This window comes from Hemicordylus capensis, chromosome 1, assembly GCF_027244095.1.
Source record: "Hemicordylus capensis ecotype Gifberg chromosome 1, rHemCap1.1.pri, whole genome shotgun sequence".
Classification (NCBI taxonomy): Eukaryota; Metazoa; Chordata; class Lepidosauria; order Squamata; family Cordylidae; genus Hemicordylus; species Hemicordylus capensis.
Window position 1 is genome coordinate 45,566,445 of NC_069657.1, and position 19,479 is coordinate 45,585,923.

At 41.9% G+C, this 19,479-nt stretch overlaps 1 protein-coding gene across 46 annotated transcripts in view; it reads right to left on the minus strand.

Annotated features, from left to right (window-relative positions):
* Positions 1–19,479, minus strand: part of NRXN3 (neurexin 3) — a 1,829,497-nt gene that overhangs the window by 1,161,610 nt on the left and 648,408 nt on the right. The gene's annotated exons all lie outside the window — the stretch shown is intronic.

Consider the following 19,479-nt stretch of genomic DNA (forward strand, 5'->3'; position numbering starts at 1 on the left):
AATGACACCTATTATCCTCTTTGCTCACCATTCCCAGTTGACTACCTTTCCATTAATTTCAGCCAAGTCTTGAACATACCTGAAAACTGACCAATTTTGTCTACTACTACCCAGATTGTACTGTCGTCTTCCCTCTTTGGGGGGTCATGGACCAATCCCCTTCTCCACTTCTTAACAACGTACTTTTGCTACTCCCACTTCAATTCCTAGGCCAGTGCTCCTCATTGTAAGGCCTAGGAGCCAGTGGCAGTTCCCAGCAACCCTAACTCCCTAATTATGTACTGGGTTTGTGAGAAGCTTTGGCTGAAGCTGAATACTCTGCACAGTCTCCCAGGCATCATGCAGAAGTGATAATTTCCATGGTGCAATGCTGCACTTTAAGGGAAACAGGGCCCTCCTGAGTCCCTGCACCATCTTGGGAGATTTATTTATTTATTTATGTAACATATTTGTATACTGCCCAAAACACAAGTCTCTGGCTGGTTTACAACAAAACAATAAAAACAAGTAAAAAGGTTAAAACATTACAACAATTTAAAACTTAAAGCAACGTTAAAACTATTAAAAACCATCAAACTATTAAAACAGTATCGAATTAAAAGCCTGGGTGAACAAACGTGTCTTGACTGCCATTTTAAAAATTGTAAGAGATGGGGAGGCTCTTATTTTAGCAGGGAGCACGTTCCAAAGCCTCAGGGCAGCAACAGAAAAGGCCCGTCCCTGAGTAGCCACCAGATGAGCTAGTGGCAACTGCAGACGGACCTCTCCAATATCTCAATGGGTGATGTGGCTCATTGCGAAGAAGATGTTCTCTTAAATACCCAGGGCCCAAGCTGTTTAGGGCTTTCTAAGTTATAACCAAGACCTTGTATTTTGCCTGGAAACTTATTGGCAACCAGTGTAGATCTTTTAAGATAGGAGTGATATGGTCTCTCCAACATGACCCAGAGACCAACCTGGCTGCTGCATTCTGGACCAACTGCAGTTTCCGGACTACATAAAAAGGCAGCCCCACATAGAGCGTATTGCAGTAGTCAAGTCTGGAGGTGACCAGCAGATCATTCAGCAGATCCATCTTCTTTACTGGTTTGTGTCATATGGCTTATACACAATGATCTGGTTACAAGGTGGCCACTTGAGAAGTCTATGTATAACCCAATTCATATGTTACTGGAGCATCATGAGAACTGTTTCTGGTACCAAAATGCTGTTGTGGCTTCTCCTAATACTAACTAAAACTAAATGCATTTTCCAAACCATGCCAGCCCCAGGGCAAGAAGAAACTGGAGTAGGAACATAAGAACATAAGAACAGCCCTGCTGGATCAGGCCCAAGGCCCATCTAGTCCAGCATCCTGTTTCGCACAGTGGCCCACCAGATGCTGCTGGAAGCCACAGACAGGACTTGAGGGCGTGCCCTCTCTCCTGCCATTACTCCCCCGCAACTGGTACTCAGAGGCACCCTGCCTTTGAGGCTGGAGGTGGCCCACAGCCCTCCGACTAGTAGCCATTGATAGACCTCTCCTCCATGAAGTCCTCCAAACCCAGGTTGTTGGCTGTCACCACATCCTGTGGCAGAGAGTTCCACAAGTGGATCACGCGTTGTGTGAAAAAGTACTTCCATTTGTTGGTCCTAGACCTCCTGGCAATCAATTTCATGGAGTGACCCCTGGTTCTAGTGTTGTGTGAGAGGGAAAAGAATCTCTCTCTCTCCACTTTCTCCACGCCATGCATGATTTTATAGACCTCTATCATGTCTCCCCGCAGTCATCTTTTTTCTAAACTAAAAAGCCCCAGGTGTTGTAGTCCACATCATTTGATGTAGTCCACATCATTTGACCAATCCATGTTATTGGTCTCTGATCATGATTGGAGCAATGAAAGATAGAACCAATAGGAAGCAGCTCCAACTTTGCCCTTCCAATGTGTTAGTTGGGCCCATGTCTTCCAGGCCCAAGCTGCTTCTTGAATGTTTGCGATGATACAAATACACATAATCAACTTACATATTAATTACTCCAATAATCATGGTCCAAGAGCTAATATGCACAGGCTTTATTAGTACTGCTCCCACGGCAACTATTATCTCCTAGTGATGTGTACATACCCATAGTTTGCTTTTAAAAACAGCATTAATTTTGTTTCTGCTACTTCCAGATGCAGTAGGACATTTGTTAGCATTTGGCTTCATTAGGGATCCTCAAACAGGCTCTCAATTACACTCATGTCTGTGAATTCTGTAAAGTGCTTTGGGATAAAGTTTTACTGATGAACCTATGCAAGGCTAAATTAAAAGCTTGCACAGTGGCCTCCATGCATTCATCTTTAAGAACTAATTACAAAGGCAATGGACATTTTAAGATGAAGAAAAGTCTATGTAATAATTACTACTGAACTGTAGACTGTTTCAAAACTGTTGAACAAATAATGTACTTCATCACTTCAGGAAACCCTAAATGAGACATCAATATGCATCACATGACAATTAAGTCAGATATATTGCTGGAAGCACACAAATTGCTAAGAAATCTCATGGGATATATATTTTAGAGTTTTCACTCCAGAGGAAAGGGGTCCAGCAGCCTTTTACTGGTACTAACAACATGAAAGTTCAGTTTCTACTGCTTAATAATGTGCTAGCATTTCTGCTTATGGCTCCATGATCCCTACTCAGGATAAATCAATAGGCCTGTCAGAGATCCCTATCTGCTGGAGCCATTTTATTTTGTAATTTATAGATGTATCTTTTCATACCCTGGTTCAGGCATTAAGCCCGAACATGTGGAGGTTGGCAAAAGAAGTGCACTAGCTAGCCAAGCCCCCTGAGGCCAATGCTCTTACTGGCAATGTACTCAATTTATGAACCAAAATTTGTAATTTAGAGATGTATCATTCCATTACCTGGTTCAGGAACTAAGTCCAAACCTGTGGAATGGGGCAAATGGGAATGCATCATTTAGCCAAGTCCCCTGTGGACAATGTACTCGCTGGCCACACCCCTGGGCCTCTGAATGCTTGATGCTATTCTAGAGTTGTACAACATAGAGGAACAATCCCTGCACTGGGTGTCCTGTGCAGACAAGAAGAATGAGAAGAGACAACACTCAACAGGGCTCACCTGTTTTGAGGTATTTCCATGTGGGCTTATATCATGGTAAGTATGCATACAATCACTTCCCCAAAATGATCCAAAAGAACCCCACAGGTATCTTTTAAAGTTGTATTTCAATTTTCAGGGAAACTCATTGCTGACTGAAGTGTAGCCCCTCTTTGCTGTTCCGGATCTAACCAACACAATATAAAATCCCCATGTTTCTTCCTTTCGGAATGAGCGAAAGAAATCTTTGAAATATACTTACTTGGGTGGTGGAAGGGAGAAACAAAAATAACAATGGTAACAGAGAGAAACAGTGATAAGTCAGCTATCCAAGGATGCTTACAAAACTATCAAAACTACATGCTACCTGATCTGTCAAGATAAGGGACCTGCTGGAGGAGCTGCACAACTATTGGAGTAGCCACATTGGACAAGGGGGTACAAATGTCCCTGGGCAGCCTGAGTCTGGGGGATGCTAAGGAGCTGGCCTTGTGGTAGCAAGCATGACTTGTCCCCTTAGCCAAGCAGAGTCTACCCTAGTTGCATGTGGATGGGAGACTTGATGTGTGAGCACTGTAAGATATTCCCCTCAGGAGATGGAGCCACTCTGGGAAGAGCATCTAGGTTCCAAGTCCCCACCCCCGGCATCTCCAAGATAGGTCTGAGAGAGATTCTTGCCTACAACCTTGGCAAAGTCTGGGTAGATAATACTGAGCATGATGGACCTATGGTCTGACTCCAGCTTTCTATGTTCCTAACCCCTCTCCCACTCAGCTGGTGAACAAAGAGCTCACTGACTGAGAGTCAAGGTATTCCCTTCACCCACCTGGCAAATGAATGAAGCACTGGTTGTTGGGAAGTGGTGAGGGGCTGCATGTCCCCCCTTCCCGGTGTTGGCCATGCCCTCTGCTTCAGCATGTGTACGACACCAACACTGGAGGCATAACTAGCACGGGTGAGTGGCGTGCTGCCCCCAGGCCACTGCCAAGCTAGCATCACCCCTATGCCAACTTCAGAGCAGCCCCAATGATGTAGCAATGAGGCTGCATCAGAAAGACTTTAAAGCTCTTCCGGACAGCAGGACAGAGCTCTTTCCATTGTTTCCAATGGCATGCTTTCTGCAGCAGCCCTGTTACTGCACCAGCAGGGCTGCCTTTGAAGTTGTGCAGCAGCTCCGGCAGGTTACTTACCTTGATGGGAGACTGCACAGAATGTAGCCCACTAACAGTAATAGTTCCTTACCACTGGTGGCCAATACAAAAGCTCTAAAAAACTTCATCCCGTTTCTTTTTACTATACTCACAGCTGCACATATTCATACTTGGCAAATAAATGCAGCCATTTAAATTAATTTTCTTCCAACTGAACAGCTTGCTTCATATTAACAGGGAGTAGAATACAGTAGATCACCTTCAGACATTACACAGGAGCTGAGAGAGAGACACACACACACACACACAAATCCAAAACACCAACCCTACACAGGAAAAAAAATGCAATAGGAAATATCATTTTTATGGCAGCAAACACCTAATTTGCATTCCAAAGCCATCTATTGAAAAGGTCTGTCAGAATGATTGCATTTGTGCCACAAATATGACAAACTATCTTGCTAGCCACTTCTACGGAAGCAACAAACAGCCAAATACTAAATGCTCCATAAAACCAGTTATCGTTAATTTGTAAGTTATGACTTTGTCAGAACAGCAATAAAATGTCTTCAGACATCATATCTTCTCCCATTTAAAATAAAAATGGGTGTGCAAGTACTTGTCTAAATGAAAAGCTCCAGTTCTGCAGCTTCATACTCCCAGTTTAAATTGAGTCCCACTGTGTAAAGGTGCACACTGATAAAGCCAACCTTTGTCTGATGCAACCCAGTCAACACTTATCTACACTTTCTTAAAGTTAAGCATGATTTAGTGCATTTCTCCAAATCAGATTAGACTGTTGAGTGACTTACATGATCGGCTTTATATGATGGTACCCAAAGGCACAATACTGAGAACAGAAATTAATGGAGATTATACTTTTCATTTACTGACAGACAAAAGACAGTTATAAGCATGTGCAGCATGATATATGTAAAAATCAATGGAGAATGTTATTGCTAAGGATCCTGATGACTTTACTAGTAAACCAGGATTCATGGGAAGTATATTTCCCAAGCATCCTTACATCGAGACTGCTGCCATGGCAGCATCAAAGGAGATCCCACATCAACCGTGTCCAACTGATAAGTTTGGATTGGAAAGGGAAGAGAAGGCTACCATCCCTATCTGTGGGTTCCTCAGCACAATATATTATAAGAGAGACTAGAAAATAAGGATGGAAATATGATACTGTCTGAACTTGAGCTCCCTCTGACACATTATATCCCATCCTCCTGCATTCAGCATCTTTCAGAGACATGAGAGGTAATACTGCTGACCAGTCTTGATGGTCAAGTGATTCTTCATAAAGCACTATGCTTTATAAAGAAGCAAGCAGCCCAAGAGCTTTGCATGTGGCTTGACAAGCATAGCCACAGCCAAGGGTGTGACAACCTCAATCACATGAATCAAGATCTATGTCTCAAGGGAAAGCCTAATTTAAAACAAGTTGTTCTAGTAACAACTAATCAGCCTACTGTCCTTTCACTGTTTCCACAAATGTACTAAATTTGTAGATTTTCAAATTTGTAGAAAATTTGTAAATTTTCAAATCGAGGTTCACAAGTTAGATCTCTTGTACCTCAAATGTTCATCACAAACTACATCATTGGAACATCTCTATGTGTCCATACAGATGTAGCAAATTTGATTCAAATCACTCAGACTGTCCACAAGTTAGTGCACTTGCGTCTTAAAAGTTTACGTGTCCGCCATCGTGAACTGGGTTGGACGACATTGTCACAATGTATGCTGCTATGGTGTCCCTATGTCTCCCTACAGCTGTATAAATTAGTTCAAATTGTTTAAGGAGATCCCACTTTGTGCCTCCAAAGTGTATGCATTTGCCATCTTGGATCAGGGCGGATGGCATCATCACAAACTATGCCATTGAGGTGTCCCTGTGTGTCACTCACTGCAACTGTAGGCAATTTGGTTTAAATTAGTTAGACAGTCCACAAATTAGCTTGCTTGTGCCTCAGATGTTCACGTGGCCACTATCTTGAATTGGGGTGGATGACATCATCACACACCACACATTTTGGGCATCCCTATGTGTCCCTCCATCTGTGTCAATGTTGGTTCAAATCGATTAGGCGGTTCACAAGTTAGCCCACTTGTGCCTCAAAAGGTTACATGTCCACCATCTTGGATTGGGGTGGATGACATAATCACAAACTACGCCATTGAGGTGTCCCTATGTGTCCCTACAGCTGTACCCAATTTGGTTCATATTGGTCCAGGCGTTGCAAAGTTGATGAGGGGGGGTGCACACGCACACACACACACACACACACAGAATGCCGGGTGATCTCATAAGCCTACTGGAAAGTCCACCAAAAATGGCTTGAGATGTTATGTAATTCAGGTGCCCACTCAGGAACTGGGCTTTGAACCCGTTCGCCCTGTTGTAGCTCCCCCCCTGCTCTGGTGTAATTGCAGCAAACACAATTGCCACTTGAAATGTGAACCAGCCATCAGGGAACACATAAGTAGCTCTGTATGCCCAGCAAAGCTTTTGACTTCTATTTCTTCTCAAACAGCAGCCCTTTCCCCACAGAACCCTATGACAAAGCACAATTCCCTCGACATCTGCAAGAAACAAAAACATGCTATCTTGTCTTTCATATGTTGTACAAGCTTATTTGTGTACTTCCAAAAACATTCTTCATAAAAAGGTCATTCACTGCCTTTGTTTGTTTTACTGTTGCATTTATTCCTGAGCAGACTATTTTAAAAGCTTACATAGTACAATATTTAGCTTGTACAGTCAAACACTGAATAGATGTGATTGACAATGAACATCACAAAAATTTTATTGATATGTATCTGGGGGAAATTCACTACAAAAACTTAGATGTTTACAAAAAAGACAGCTGGAAGAAAGCAATTTTTTCCTATTGAAATTTCCCGAACACCTGTGTCTTTAAAAGAGAACTGAAAAAACTCATTCATTCGGTACAAGCAGTTCTGCACAATATGTTTATGGGCAGAAGGAAAGTCTTCCCAGGCACCCTTTGAATACAAATGCAATGTGAAAACTACATCTATATCAGAAAGGATATCTGTGTACAGTGGCTGACATAGTGTGCAGCGTTCCATCTGCCTTTCAATTAAATGTGTGCACAGTTGTGCAAAATGTAAGAATTGCATAAACACAGTTGCTCAATGGACAGCCATGGAAATAATGGTTGTCCATCATGCAACCATGTTTGAAAAAAAATTTCATTTCGCACGTTCTTGCACAATTGCATGCACATGCCTTTAAAAGGCAGACGGAACATTGAGTAGTATGTCAGCCATAAACATACTTTTTAAAAGTTCATGGATCTTCTCCCCAAATCATTATGTGGACAGTATGATTGATTTAACTGGTATATTAGTTCACTAAAGCTTTCATTGCAGATTATTTATTTATTCCGTTATTCAATTTCTACACCGCCCTTCCAAAAATTGCTCAGAGCGGTATACACAGAGAAATAATAAATAAATAAAACTCGTCGTCCCCTATGAATTCACCCACAGGACTGGCTGAGTGGCATACTGTGCAGGCCACAACAGATGTATCAGCTCCTTTCTCTAGATGCCAAATTTGATGAAAACGAAACTGAAAAGATGGCTTATCCTTCCACTTTGTATGTAAAGTTAACAGATACTTCGCATTCTGTAGATTGCAGTGACTCCTGGGAAGAGGGCACAATGAATGCATATCTATGTGGAATCTCTTTTAGCAAAATCTTTATTTATTTATTTATTTATCACATTTATATACCGCCCAAACTTTCATCTCTGGGAGAAACAGCTAATATAATATAACAAATATAACAAAATGTAACCCAATATAACAAATATATTAAATGCTCCCAAGGGCAATATTTTACCTCCCTCATAGTAATTAATCTATTCATTTTATTACTTATTTATCTAACATATTTGTATACCACCCACTACTGAAATCTCTAGATGGTTTACAGCAATAAAACCAAGCAATTTTAACAATTAAAACATTAAAAAATCAAATTTAAATACCCATCAAAACTACCAAACAACTAAAAAGCTTGGCCCTTATATACCCTCTTCCACCTTATATGCTATTGTAAGCTGGGGCTGTGATTTTCTCATGGCAGTATGTGTCCACACTGTGGAATGTTTTGCCAACTTGGCAAGCCAGCAGAGAAAAAGGCCACAGTCTTGCCAAAGCACAGCTTTTGAGGAAAGCATTCCTTTCTGGCTAATGGCTGATGGAGTCAGCTCATGACTATGACTTATACTGGCCCACATGTTCCGCAGCGGTAGGAGAGTGGAAGGAGGGCTGCATCACAGTAGTGACAAAGACTTGTTGGGCAGCCAAGTGCAGATGCAGGGTTGTGTCCCTTAGGGGCATATTTCTGCAAGCAAAAAGGACTTTTGGAGGGAGAAAAGGGAAGCAAAAATTGCCTTTCCCTGCCTCTGCTGGTGCAACTACAGTAACACTGCAGACTCTCTGCAAGGATACAGCTCTTCTTCTGTTCTCCTATGACTGCAGGCTTTGGTAATTTAAAAATGTATTTAAATGTCATCAGTGATAGTCAACCAACTCAGGAAGTCACCAATGGCCCTAATTATTAGCAAACCATTTAAAGGCAGAAAGTCTATCCTGGAGTAATTGTTAAAATGCTTTTGTACAAAATAGCAAGATTTTGTTTTTTTCCTGTGGTTTTTAATTGCATTATTTTTGTTTGTTTTACTACTTTCGGTTTGTGAAACACTTTTGAAATTAACTTTAACTCTACAGCATATACAGGCTTTTAAATAATAAAACAGGTTAAATCTCTTTTGATACTTATTCAAAGCGGTGGGGTGGGGGGATAAAAAAATCCACTATAGATGCTCTAACACTTGGGCACAAGTTAACAAATGTTTTAGATCCAACTGCAATCTTTAAATTAATATTCCATTTTAATCAAGAACTCAAAGCAAGTTTCAACCATTTTAAAATTTCACAACCATTAAAAAACAACATAAGAAATGTATGAAACAATATTACAAATACTGGTGCAGCCCCAATGCCAAACAGGAGGAATTGTCTGAAAATTATAGAAACACTTTGCCCCTTTCCTGCCCCAACCTCTGGGCAAGGGACACCTTTTAAATCAACCTTTTTAGTGGCTGGATTAAAAGAGCTGCTTGGAAACATGTTGGGGAAATGACAAGTGAACTGCTAGAAATAAGAAATGTCACTCAGAGTCTGGTGACATAAATAGACTCTAACAACACATTATCCAGGTAGCCTTTACAAATCAATGCATGCATTTTAAAGAAACAACACTCAAGGAAGAAAAAGGTAAATCAGTCAAATATGCATTGGGGACGCCCCAGCCTGCTGATCATGGAAACGCTAGCAATCACACTTAGAATGTTCGTCTCTTCAGAAGAATGCCTTAAGCATGAAGAGCCAGGGTGGGAGGTTGACTGATGGGGGATGGGATTTTCAATCTGCTTTGCCCACAGTAAGCATATATAGCAGGCTTTTAAAAAGAATGACTGAGCAGGGCTATTCGTACTGGATTAGATTCAATCATCAAGAAGAAAAAATCTAAATTCGGTTCCAGGGCCTGGACAACTTAGAGCAGGGCTGCTCAACTTTGGCCCTCCTGCAGATGTTGACCTACAACTCCCATAATCCCTGGCTATCGACCACTGTGGCTGGGGATTATGGGAGTTGTATTCCAAACTCCTCCCATCATCCCACAGCTGGGGGCCCCTAAATTGAGCAGGGCTGACATAACTTTGCACTCATGCCCAACACAAAAGCAGTTGCTCCGGCAACATGCAGAAGGATCCTCCTGCCCCATTGCCCAGAGAAGAAGCACGTGAACATTAAAAACAGATGAGAGTTATTTCAAAAGAGGACATCCCAACCTGACTGGTGTACAGGCATGAGAGCCAAAAGAAATCCAAAATAGAAAGTGTTGCTTTATTTAGTTTGCTTATATGCTGCCTTCTGCCTTGCAGTTCCAAAACCACTAACAAGATTAAAACAACAATCCATACAACTACTATAGAAACAATAGAGATGGCATGAAACCAACCAGATCAAGTATCTGCTGAGAGGAGAGAGAGAGAGAGAGAGGATATAATTCCTAAATGTAGAATGTTTCTTGGAGCAATTAGAAGGTGCAAAAGTTGTCCAAACTGGATGCCCAGTCTGGTTTCTAGCACATTCTACTAGCTGTTGTAACTATACTACTAAGCACTGGTCAGTTTTGCTTTTTGACATTGTCTAGACACTGCCACACACAGCACATGCTGAAGGAAGGCAACATCTGGCATTCCAACAGGGCTTGGAACCCATGCTGCAAGAGCAGGTTGGGCACGATGGTCAGGCCTCAGTGAGACAGAGAGGCAGTGAGTCCACCCCGGAACTTGGTGGTGCAGCCTAATAACATCAGGCTGAAGAAGGCCAGCCAAGTCAACTCTGCCAAGCAGAAGCATGAAGAGACACATGGGAATTAATGGGGAGGAACAGGTTTGGCAAGATGGAAGAGAAAGGATTCCATGGAGGCAATAAAGGATTTGGTAAGAAGGAAGGGCTGGGTCTGGATGGGATGTCCAGGTTAAAAACAGAATCACAGGAGGAGGAGGAGAGTAATGCAATTCTTTCCCCTGTTAACTAAGGATCTGCTAGCCAAGAAAAAGAGAGCTAAGGAGGCTAAAGAGACAGCATAGTTGCCATAGGCATTTAAATCATTCCTGAGCATTTCCCCCTCCAAAAAAAGGATGTCCCAATTCCTTTAGCATCTTGTATGGGTCCTAGGCCAAATGAGTCACAAGTTTTGGGCAGCATAGAAATATGTTAACTACAATAAATAAATAAGTTAACATCCTTGCACCTGAGTCCACACATATGCAACATGACCAAGGACTTTTTTCCATGCTGAAAGGACTAGAAGAGGCCATTATGCTCCATCACAAATGAGAGTTTTCTAAATGGGAAATAAAATTCTTTGGCCAGGTGACAGACAGATAGCACAGTGATCAGACCAGACTAAGAGAAAACCCAAGCCATCAACCAGATTCCTCAGCTTCAGTGTGCATAGGTTCATGAGTGTAGTAAACACACTAAGGAAAATTCACACCCCTTCAGCAGATAAGTCTCAGAATGGAGACATTGCTTCCCAATATTCATAGTAGTGGGGAACCAAACACACACAAGGCTTCAGTGACATTCTACAGGATCTAAGAACACCTCCACTTTTAGTCCTATAACACAAACAAAGCCATCAGATTTCAGAAGTTTCCTCAAGACATGGGAGAAACAATCTCTATGATTCTGGCACCCACAGTATATAGTTCATTCTGTACAACTATAAGGTCTAATACAGGGGTTCCCAACAGTGTGTATTAGTACCCCTAGTGTTACTTGGAGGGCTCCCAGGGGAGACCCAGAGCACTTCTGCCTCCTTACGCAGCAGCCACACTATTTGCTCTCCATCTGAGAATCACCAGCCAGGGGCAGAGCCACCATTGGGCCAATGAGTTCAAAGAACCCGGGCTGTGCCCAGTCGGGGGCTGCGCCCTGACTGATGCGGGGGTGCTGGCTTAGCTCCCAAGCGGGGGCCGCATGGCCCCTTCAGGAGCTAAACTACAACTGGTGCTGCATTCGCAGTGCAGCCAGGAGCGGCTCTTCCCTGCAGATTGGAGTTGAACTCCAACTCCCAAATGGAGCCTCAAGGCTCCATTCGGGAGCCAGACCACGCCCCCCCATGTCTGACATCAGATGCAGGGGCAGGGTCAGCGGGGCTGCTGCCGCGGCCGCACATGGGCCGCCTGTGGTCAGGCTCCGCGCCTGTCACCAGCTGATCATCAGCACATCCTCAGCTATGTGTCTTCTGCAGAAGGGGGAGGAGGAAGTAAAAGGGCCTCCTCTTCTGCTTCAGATTGGCTGACTATGTGCTGAAGTTCAGCTGGGCATGTTGAAGGTACTTTTTTTCATATGTGGTGGACATGTGGGAGGGCTAAGGCCTATTGGGACATGATATACAATGAATTGAAGAAGATACTTAAAGTGACATTTCCTAAGAAGCCAGAATCCTTCCTGCTAGAAATAACACAAGGAGCAATTTCTACAAATAATTTAACTTTTTTTATGTATGCTTCTACGGCGGCCAGAATATTATATGCACAGAAATAGAAGACTAATGAACTGCCTTCAAAAGAAGATTGGCTGATAAAAACTTTAGAATATGCGGAAATGGCAAAACTTACAACACTGATTAGAGACCAAAGTTTAGAACGTTTCAAGGAAGACTGGAAACCCTTTTTGGTTTATTTAAAGAATTATTTCCCTACTATGGATCTTACAGCAGGATTTGAAATCTGAAATGCAGGTTGGGCTGATTAATGGTGGTGGAAGGTTTAAATTTGTATTTGTGTTTAATTAATATTACTATAAGGGTAAAATTTATAGTTAGTATCACGAAAAGAGGTGCGCGGGAAGTCAATTTGTGTTCATTATGATTGTGATGATTGTTATGGTTATTATTATTGTTAAAACTCAATAAAATTTGAACTGAAAAAAGAAAAAAAGAAAAAAGAAGAAGTTCAGCTGGACTGATGAACTCCAGAAAAGTAGCACTGAGTACTCCCATTGAAATTAATGGGAGAAGTATACTTGTCCCATTAAGTTCAATAAAACTCAGTGCAGATGTCAGCCAGTGACTGGAGTAGCCTGTGTCCCCAAATGTAACATTTAAATTTTTATTTTTAAGTATATACAGATGGACCTCCTTACTCGTGGATTCATTATCCACGGTTTTGCCTATCCACAGTCAGGAAAATGACCTCTGACCTCAGCATACCAGAGGGGGGGATACATTGACCTTGCGTATCTGTGGGTCGGGGGTGGCCAGAAATGACTGTGGAGGTAATTTCTGGTCACCATTTTAGGAATCAGAGCCACAAAATGGCTCCTATCAAAAACAAGAACAAAAAAACCACAATTTTTGGTCGATTTTTTGCCAGTTGAGGGACATGGTGCAACTTTGAGGGAGAAGTAGAGACAGGCAAGGAGCTCCCCTCGTGAAAATAGGCCAGTTTTCAGCCGAAAATGGCCAAACGGGAACTGATCCGATATTTGCAGTTTCCATATCTGATACATCCATGAGACCCCCTGTGAATATCGAGGTCCACCTGTATGTCCTATTTTAATGGGAGTATTCATGAGTAACTTAGTCTGGATGTAATCCAGTGACACAAGAAGCATGTCTCATGACTATAACATGTAAATGTGTGTGTGTGGTACCTGATCTGAACTGAAGGTTTGCAACAGAAGGGGTACACGTGTTAAAAATGTTGGGAATCTCTGGCCAAATAGAAAAAGAGGTTCTGGTAATAACATGGGCTTCTGAAAACTTCAATTATTTTATCTTGGAAATGAAAATCCTGCGTAGCAGCTGATCAGAAGCTCTTCTTACATAAGTGAGTTTCAAAAGATGGACTACCATTGAGGATCCACTGATTACAGATACAACCCATGAAATTTCACTACATGGTTTTCCAGGGCCCCAATAATGGATGCCCCTTCAAATAATTTATTAGATTTATTATTATTATTCTAATAAATTAGATTATAAATTTATTCATAATCTAATTTATTTATAATCTAATCTTTATTATAAATTAGATTTTCAAATCTTATTTATTTATTATTTCTCTGTGTAAACCTCCCTGAGCCATTTTTGGAAGGGTGGTATAGAAATTGAATTAATAATAATAATAAAAATAATAATTAATGAGTTCAGCAGAAACTATTAGAAGGGCTTACCACCTCTGTCCTTGCATCTCTGCTGATCAAACAACAACAAGGGTTAAAACAGAAACAAGAAGCAGATGAGATATTAGGTTGTGTCATGCTCTGTTGCAAAGAAGGTCAGGCACCAAACAGTGGTGCTCTTTGGACTAGACTTCTGGGTGGAGGTCCAGTCCCCAGCAGGTCTGGAGGCCTCCAAATGCTGAGCGACCCGCTAATTTAAGTAGCAGGACTGTCCATCCAAAATGTGGTATCTCTCTGCAATTCAGTGGGAAGCATCTTATTCAGAATCTCTTCTAAGAATAAAAAATAAAAACCAAAAAACCAAAAAAGAGTTTTTCCAGCTTTCTCTGAGCATGTTCTGGTGTTAAAACAACAACAACAAAAAAATCACAGCTTCTCTGGAGGGGGTGTCCCCCCCATGCCATTAGGTCCAGGCTCCAAAAGTACCTAGGTGCACCTCTGGCACCAAAGGTGAAATCAGACATCACTACATCCTTAGTGACTTCTGGAGAACCCAGTTTTAACCACAGTCTGTAACAGAAAGGTCCAGACAGACTATTTATCCATTACAACATGACATTCTTGACAAGCTACATACAACAATCAAGGCATCATAAAATGCAGTGAGAAAGCTAAACAGTCTGTGCCCTGACCAGAGTTGGGCAAATATCTACACCAGGCCTGCTCAACTTAGACCCCCAAGCTGTTTTTGGACTACAGCTCCCATAATCCCCAGCCACAGTGGCCAACAGCCAGGGATTATGGGAGTTGTAAGCCAACATCCGCAGGAGAGCCAAAGCTGAGCAGCCCTGATCTACACCATGGTACAGAAAAACACAATACCAGTGCCACCATGAGAACAAAGCTAGCAGGGCCTCTTATGCCCTCTGTTCTCTGAAACTGATAGTGGCAGAAAGCCGGGACTGACCTGGGTAACATATCTGATCTTCCAGGAACCAACTGCTTTTCCAGATCTACCGAAGTTAGTGAGCTACTCAGTACTACATTAGGAACAGTTAGTAATAGTGCAAAGCAGTGCTCCCCCCAGCAGACTGCACAGCAGCGGCGCACCTCCAGCACTCACCTGGCCTCCACACATTTGCATGGTCCTCATGCACAGAAGCCAGGTAAGTGCTGGAGCTATTCCACCACCACACGGGCTACTCCAGGCAGCTTCCAGGTAAGCAGCACTGGTTTGTTTAAAGAAATAAACAGGGTTACAGAGAGGGTGGCCATGGTTCCAAATAGAAACACGCTGGCATGAGCCAACTAGAGAGGCCCCTTCTAACATCTCATGTCTACTTCAAATAATGGATCATTTAGAAAGTGCTGCTTCCTCTCCTAGGAGGAGGCAGCTAACACACCCATCAGAAAGATGTCAGCATGCTAACAGGTTCTTAATAGGCAATTAAAGGCAAGCCTGTTCTTATTCCAAGTGTCTCTTGTGGTAACAGTTAATTAGCATGATAAAATCCTCATTTTATTTCATGCCACCAATGGTTCTCTAGTTTGCATTCACGAGAGGAAAGAAATGGCAATTTACCCCCGTGAATGCTAAAGATAATTAAAAATGTAGAAAGTGATTTGACCCTTCTTCACAATAAGGCCCAGGTGCAATAAAATCCATAAAAGGGAGGGGAGGGGAGGGGGGAAAGATGTATTGTGCCCTAATGAAGTAGAGACTGTTTAACATCACAGCCAACAACTGCACAGGGGTCACAAGGGTGGGGGTTGACACTGAAATTTTGATTAGGACTTCTCTGACCTTTTATATTCTGGAAAAAAACACATGTATGCAACACCTTGAATGTTAAGAATAGTCTATAATTATAGATCTTAAATGTATTTGGCATTGTAAAGGTGTAACCAAGGGTCTAAACCAACCAACCAACCAACAAACAAACAAATTCACATTACAGGGGGAAATGGGCAACCCAATCTGGATGGTCCTCTTCCCACCCATAGAAACATAGGAAGCTGCCATATACTGAGTCAGACCATTGGCCTATCTAGCTCAGTATTGTCTTCACAGACTGGCAGCGGCTTCTCCAAGGTTGCAGGGAACATAGGAAGCTGCCATCTACTGTGTCAGACCATTGGTCGATCTAGCTCAGTACTGTCTGCTCTGACCAGCAATGCCTCTCCAGGGCTTCAGTAAGGGGTGTAGGTAGGGGAGAGGCGGCCCGTCTTTGCCCCTCTCCCTGGCCGCTCCTCAGAGTGAGGGAGATAATGAAGAAAATAGGGATGGATGGTACTGGGGGCGCTGGATTCTTTGAACCCTTCTGCTTAATTATAGCTATACCTCTGGCTTCAATCAGGAATCTTTCTCAGTCCTACCTCGAGATTGAACCTGGGTTCTTCTGCACACGAAGCTCTACCACTGAGTTACAGCGCCATCCCAGTTTGGTGATTTGGAGCATTTGAATATTGTTTTTAAATTGCTGTGTTTCAAGTTTTGTTTTGTTTTTAACTAACGTTTTATCTTTGTTTTTATCTGGTTGTGAACCGCCCAGAGACGTAAGTTTTGGGCAGTATAAAAATATGTTAAATAAATAATAAATAAATAAATTTGGTAATTTAGAGGAGTCTTTTTATTTATTTCATTTGTATACCTCCAGACACAGCTCAAGGCAGTTCATAATTTAAAAAAAGTTTAAAATGTTGACATAAAATTCATTTTAAAACCATGTAAATATTTTTAAAGGTCAAGCTGAGGAGTGGTTATTTATGGCTCTCTTGGAGGAGAACAGTAGCATGTATGTGCATATGTATGTACACATGCAGGCACATGCACACCACTCATACCTTTCTATGTTCCAAATTGGTCTCCAATCTGCTTTTCCCCCCTCAGAGAGCTCAAACTGTGTTACTCCATCCTTCATGTATCAAAGCAGTAAATTACAAGTAACAGCAAACCAAATACTTCAAAAGCATAACATGTAAACAAGCCTTTTCTCTTAAATCAAAAGCTTATCAGTAGGTTATGTCTATCAGGCAGTCAGGGGGAAAAGCTCATTGCATATATGTACATATTTATGAATGTAGGATGAATTGATGCAGTTTTTAACAGGGTTTGTCTCCTTTTATCTAGCATGGGTTTCCTTGCAACTAATAAAATTGCTAAATATCATGTCTTTTCTACATTATGATTATTTCATGGAATAAAGCTGAGATTTTGTAATGTGGCACTAGCTACATTACTAATATTGTTTAATCACATTTTTGTATGTTTGATAATCCTAACATTTATAGTTTGATTTTCTAAAAAACAAACAAACCCCAAACCCACCACACACATTTTTTATTCTGATCCTAGTTCAGTCTTACTGCTGCACAATGAGAGAAAATGAAGGAAGGAAAGCAAAATGTGGGCGAGGAGTAAGTAATATTCATTTTCAGGGAAATGAACAAGCCACCAAGCAATAAAATGGCACGCCAGTTTTCTGCCATTCCTTCAACATATACGCGGAGCAATGAACATCAAAAGTTAGAACCATACCTGTTGCCATACACTGGAGCTCTCACTTCCAAGGCATTCGTGGTGAACACAAACGGAGGATATACAACCCCACTATGATTGCTGTCCTTTGAACAGGACTCTGTTTGCTCTTAATCACACAGATCAGACCCCCTCCAACCAATCACATACTTAATTAAAAGTGGCGACTGCATGATCTGATATCTTGAACAGTACTCATCTCAACAGCCTTACTTCAAAACTACACTTTATTCCTCAACACATACCCCCATTTTCTTAAGGCTGATTCTGATTTCACTTGCTTACATTAGAGAAAAAGCAAAGAAAAAGCATGAGCCTTTATGGTCTGCACTCAGTGCCATATCAGTATCTGACAAAGCTTTCTGAAATGGGGCCAACATTGGCATATGCCAGGTCCACATGGGGCCACTTCACTCTTGCAAAACATCACATCTTTGGCCTCTGGCTCCCCAGATTTCTACAAGTGTCTTTTAAAAACAAGGAAAGGCAATTGGAATAAACAAGGAGCACGCTCGAGAGGTCTAACTCTGACTCTCAGCCAGTTCGGGGTTTTCAGAGAGAAAGACCCTCTTCCTTTTTTTTTTTTAAATGACTCAGTCAGAGTTTCCAATTGCCTCTACACTTAGCACAAGATTCCTGCACTGCACAACCTCCCTCATTTAATCATGTTCCTGTTTAATAACGGCAAGAAGCAGTTGCACTAACTTGTTTCAGCAGCAAACTAGTGTGTTCAGGGTTCTAAAATGCTAAATCCCATGAGAAGAGCTTTTTTAAAGTATTCGAAAAGTCCAAGTTGGTTTAAAAGCAGGAAAAATAATCGTTGAAAGGGAAATAGTTTTAAATGATAATTCTGTCAAAGCCCATATAATTAAACATTCATGAAAGCAAAACCATTTAATCAGATGTTGGTGCTCATGAGGAAACTTGGACAAAAACATTTGAGGCAATGAATATTTTCCCCGCATAAAAGCTTCTGAAGGTCTCCACTTGCTTCATCAATTCAGTTTTCCTCTTCTCCAGCTTTTATTATTAAGGGGCAGTGATTTGCATGAGGGGGAAACTGTTTGGTATTCTTAGTTGCAGCCAACTCTATTACCTGGTAACAAAATCTTGGCAGGTGACTTGGCAACTCTATCAGCAAGAGTTATCTTCAGATGGCAAAGGATGGCAAGGGATAATATCAAGAGCACCGTCCCTCAGCTTTCAAGCATAACAAAAGCATTCCGCTAAAGCAGTGAGCAACAGAGAGTAACAGAGAATACATAGACTCTCTGGGTATATAAACTGCAATGCCGCACATGAGTTTAATTTAAACCAAGCGGGCATTCTTCCAAAACAACAACAGAGGTAGATAGGAGCTACTGCCACTGCATCTCTTTCCCCTGTTCCTTGTATTGTGTCCTAAGATGACACAATACAGGATATCATTGTGCCATCTGTGTCCCCTGCCTGTCCCACATCATCAGATATTGGTATGGTGTAGAATTCTCCCACTTATTTTGCCAGCAGAATTAAGCGAGGGCTATGGAAGACAGGACTGCAAAGCAAATCAAGAATCTACATTCATGTAAATATCCAGCGACTGGCACAGTTTTCTGTGGCCTTGCATGAGAGGTGCAGGGGTTGCAGGAGATTCCCTATCATCATCATGCTGACTGAAATGCATGGAGGGAATGAAGGAAGCACATTCTCTACACCATTGCCATTTGGCATAACAGAATAGCAGGTCTGCAACACAGCAGTATGGTTTAAATTTGGCTAAAGAAACTACATTCTTAAATGCTAAGGAAGCCAGGTTTACTGGCATTGCTTTGGGGAACCGATGCTGCTTTGGGACCAGCTCTGCCTATCTATGAGACCGCTTGCTAACTACCTCCTCGACTTGTACATTTATTAAATCATTGTTATAAAAGTAGAACCATTCTCCACCCCCAAATAGT